The following is a 5,327-nucleotide window of genomic DNA, read 5'->3' as shown; positions in this document are numbered from 1 at the left end:
CTTTGTGAAGCTGTGCTCTTTCGGAAGAGATTTTGTTCTTGAATGATTATGATTATTATCAACCCTGTTCTGGGTTGTCCTCAGAAGACGCAGTCTGACTTTGTACTGAAAGTCTTGTCTTTGGAACTAGCTAGTGAAGTTCTGATTTTCGAAAGTGACTGTGTTATTGAATGATTTGAATGGTTATCAGACCTTCACGCAGTTCTGAGTTATCCTCAGAACTAGGCGCAGTCTGACTTCGTACTGAAAGTCTTCTTTGGTATTCCCCTTGCCCATCTTGGAACTCTTAAAGTTCTGCCGTTTTTCGGGAGTTATATTATTCTTTTGTTCAGTATGAATCCGTTTACTATGGCTGTTTATTTTGTTAGTTATTTATTAAAGTTTTTGCTTGTTTCTTTATTTGTGTGTGTGTGTGTGTGTGTGTGTGTGTGTGTGTGTGTGTGTGTGTGTGTGTGTGTGTGTGTGTGTGTGTGTGTGTGTTTTGTCGCACGCGCGCGTGTGTGTTTGTGCTGAAGTGGGAGGGTTGTATCGAGAGTGTATAATACTTTATGGCATTTATCAGCTGCGTTTTTTTTTTTATATGAACGATTGTGCTTCCAGCGTTAGGGCTTTTATCATCATCATCATCATCATCATCATAAGAAGAAGAAGAAGTAGTAGTAGAAGTAGCAGTAGTAGTAGCAGCAGTATACCACAACAATAACAGCAACTCCAATCAGTGGCGGTGAGACAGGGATATGTCTGACTGTCCAACACACCAGAAGATGACGTGCACGGAAGTTGAAAGGAGTCAGCACAACCCTACTTCTAGCCACTCTTCCTTCCGTTACAGAGGTGATCTGTATGAAAAGCCACTGTCCCTTCCGTTACAGATGTGATCTGTATGAAAAGCCACTCTCCCTTCCGTTACAGAGGTGATCTGTATGAAAAGCCACTCTCCCTTCCGTTACAGAGGTGATCTGTATGAAAAGCCACTCTCCCTTCCGTTACAGATGTGATCTGTATGAAAAGCCACTCTCCCTTCCGTTACAGAGGTGATCTGTATGAAAAGCCACTCTCCCTTCCGTTACAGATGTGATCTGTATGAAAAGCCACTCTTCCTTCCGTTACAGAGGTGATCTGTATGAAACAAACAGAAAAAGATCACACTGTCATGTAGGCCACAGAAATAATTGTTGATTATGGATATACTTATTATACAGCGCCTATCCTCGGTCAGAGGCCAAGCTCTAAGCGCTTTACAAACACAGCAAGTCATCTGCCCACAGGCTGCCCGACCTGGGGTAGAGCAGACTGTGTAGCAAGCTGCCTTTCGGCGCTCATGATTCTGTGTCGATCAGTCAGAGTTAAAGCACAGATACACACAGGCACCCACACACGCACACACACACACACACACAGACACCCTCGCACGCACGCACGCGCGTCCCCCCTCCCCCCGTCACACACACACACACATATAGAGATCCCCCCACCCCCCCACACACACCCACAGAAATGCACGCGCGCACGTGTTCCACTTCCGTAACCCCCACCCCTCCCTCCCAACTTGTTTGCCTCCGTAAGATGCTCGTGATCACCATGGAATATTGAAGAACTTGTACTATGGTTCTCCTCCTTCTCCCAAACCCATACGTCACACACACACACACACACACACACACACACACACACACACACACACACACACACACACACACACACACACACACACACACACACACACACACTAACAACAACAAAAACAACAACAAAAACAACAACAGAAAACGTCATAACAAAAATCGCGTCACGCATTGCAAAAACATGATGAAACATTGTAAAATACTACCGTAACATGAGTTACGGAAAACCCCTTCAAATGTCAAAAAAATCGATTATCAAGGACAAGAATGAAAATATCATGAGTTGTGACACACCAACGACTCAGCACGAAACCCACCCTCATAGATAACGGTGATGACGTTGATGATGATGATGATGGTGATGATGATGTTGATGATGATGATATGATGATGTTGATGATGATGATGATGGTGATGATGATGATGATGGTGATGATGATGTTGATGATGATGATGATGATGATGATGATGATGATGATGGTGATGATGATGTTGATGATGATGATATGATGATGTTGATGATGATGATGATGGTGATGATGATGTTGATGATGATGATGATGATGATGATGGTGGTGACGAAGATAATGGCGGAGATCTTTTTATTTTTTGTTTTTTTACTTTCTTGGTTTTGTTGTTATTGTTATTGTTGTTGTTGCTGCTGCTCAGTGTTGCTGTTTTCCTGTGTATTATGATTATGATTATTATGATGATGATGATGATGATGATGATGATGATGATGATGATGATGACGATGATGATGATGATGATGATTATTATTATTATCATTGTTGTTGTTGTTATTATAATCATGATTATGATTATGATGATGATTACTACTACTACTGTTATGATTATGATTATGATGATGATGATGATTACTACTACTACTGTTATGATTATGATTATGATTATTATCGTCATTTTTTTTATCATCATTACTAACCTCCGTCATTCTGATTCCCTTGCATCTTTTAAATCTCGTCTCAAAACTCACCTTTTCCCTCAGCAGTGAGTTCAATTGTGGCAGGTCCACTTCCTTTGCGTTAGCTGTGCTTGACTATGTGTGTATACATATGTTTGTGTACATAACTATATGCATGTATATGAATGTGTATTGTGTGCGCGTGCGTTTATGTAAGTTCGTGCCTGCCTATGTGTGCGTATGTGTTAGGGTAGCTGTTAGATACACATGTATGTTAAAATGTATGTATGCTGTGTGTGTGTGTGTGTGTGTGTGTGTGTGTGTGTGTGTGTAGTAACATTTTGGTGTGTGTATGTAACATAGATGTAATGTTTTATGTTAACAAAGCGTTTTTGTAAAGCACCTAGAGCAGATTTCTGGATAGTGTGCTATATAAGTATCCATTATTATTATTATTATCATTATTATTATAAGAATTATTATTGTTGTTGTTATTACTATCATCATCATCTCCATCCTCCTCCTCATTATCATCATGAACACCATCATCGCTAAAACAATCGATCAACGAATAAATAAATAAAAAGTTCCGGGTGACGATCTGTTACGGGGGTGCTATTCCTGTGCCACTGACCTCACCGCCTCCCTGACAAGAATGAAGTGAAGCAAACACAGCAGGGACTGGCAGTCAATATCCGCGGGCCCTCACCTGTCACTCCCCTCCCCCCTGCCCACTTTGGCCCCCCGGACACTCGTGAGGCACGATTAAATACCGACGAGAAATAATCCGATTGCGTGTGTGTTGGGTGTTTTTTTCTCTCTCTCTTCATTTGTGCTGTGTGTGTGTGTGTTTGTGTTTGTGTGTGTGGTGTGTGTGTGTGTGTGTGTGTGTGTGTGTGTGTGTGTGTGTGTGTGTGTGTGTGTGTGTGTGTGTGTGTGTGTGTGGAATTGCGAGCGTGCGTGGGGTGCGTGTGCGAAACTGTCTGCCTGTCCGTGTGTGTATTAATGAATCATGTTTCAGTCTCCTGTGCTTGAAATTGTTCTCAACAGTATACCTAACTTAAAGTGCTCTTTTCTCAACATTACATTGGAAACCATGACTATCAAAAGGGGTTGCCACATGATCCGTTTCAACCGAGTGTTTCGGAAAAATACCGTCTGATTTTCCGTCGTGCCTCTCCAACCAAGCGTCTGGAACGACTGAAAGAGTTCCTTTCGACTTTACTTGGTTAAATTTTTTTAGACACATACCGTTGATTAATGTAGGCCTACGATTTGCGTTATTTTGAGAATAAGATGCTTTTGCGTTCAGGTAATATTTCAGACTCTGCATTATTTCATTTACGTAACTTATGATTAACCTTGCCACACACACATTGTCGCCATGCACCGTGTGCGTTTAGTCCCTTTGGTCTTGTCATTTCCATGTCCCCCCCCCACCACCCGCACCCCCCCCCCACTCCCCGCGAGGGGTCTTTTTGTAATAAAGCTTGACTTGACTAACTTGATGTCAGTTCCAATAGCAGCATGTTACATCACAACTACATTCCCCATCATGTTCCAGCCGTACAGTGCCTGTCTTAATTAACTCCCTTGACTGATGAACCTTAGTGATAATGAGATCTGTATGGCATGAGCTTGGAAATAAAAAGAAGAAAAACAACTGCAAAAAACGACTCTTTGAGTACTTTTAAGTTACTTGATTGACTTTAGCAGAACAGACACATACAATCCCAAATAGGAAACGTTCAAAATAAAGAATGATAAGTGATATCCTGACATGTAGCCTCCGTTAGAACTTAGGCAACAGTCCTTCACTGGCCTGAGCATACTTGGCAGAATCAGTCTAGGGACTAAGGCAAACAGCGCGTGACTGACACATATTACCTTTTCAAAACAGCAAGTTTCATGTGGTTTTATTGGAAACAATATACCTCCTGCAGCTTTACCTTGGGCATGGTCGTGCTCTGTGAACTGTATACCGAAAGGTTTGGCTTGTATCAGAGACTGACACAACAGGAAAGTGAAAGCAGTATGATCAATGGTTTCTCCACCGCAATGGGAATTCATTTACAGCTCAGTATTTTTGTGAAGGACCATGACTTTAAAACCAGGAGGCAAGATTGCACTGGCTCTTAGTGCTGCAGCCTTGGGGGGGCCACTTGGCCTTCAGGAATAGTCCCAATGCCGACTGTCCCAAAACCCTCTTGGTCGAGAGAGTGGGGATGTAACATGGGCAAGACACTCTCCACAAAAAATCGAATTCGAGGAGTGAGCAGAACAGAGAGTGCAAACGTTTCTCTTTAAAAAAACAACAGAAAACGTTTCATTCCATACTCTAACGCACTCAGATCCGGACTACCAATGTCCTGGAAACGTAGTGTAAAACAGCTAAAGCACAGCATGACCCATGGCATTTTACAGAGTAGGTTAACCTTAAACCACTCAATTTGTTTTGCGTCGTTGCTAGCGGGAAAGGGGGGTGGGGAGGGGTCGGTCGGGGGGGGGGGGGGGGGGGGGGGGGGGAAGTCCAGTCAAACTTCGCAGCACAAATCTGACCAAGCGTTAAGAATTATTATTATTATTATTAAATCTACAATAATTCTACATACAAAGTTAACACACTTAAACGCAAAGTAAACTTAATGCGTCTGAGGTTGCTCAATCACGCCAATCTATGACTTTTTTTTTTCCACAGGACTATATTTTCTTTTAATCAATCAAGTAAGGCAGCGTCATTTGGCAGCCTTGTTGGTTCCACACAGAGGGTAAGCGGC

This window comes from Babylonia areolata, chromosome 29 (assembly GCF_041734735.1).
Source record: "Babylonia areolata isolate BAREFJ2019XMU chromosome 29, ASM4173473v1, whole genome shotgun sequence".
In the NCBI taxonomy this organism is placed as follows: Eukaryota; Metazoa; Mollusca; class Gastropoda; order Neogastropoda; family Buccinidae; genus Babylonia; species Babylonia areolata.
This window is presented reverse-complemented; position numbering follows the sequence as displayed.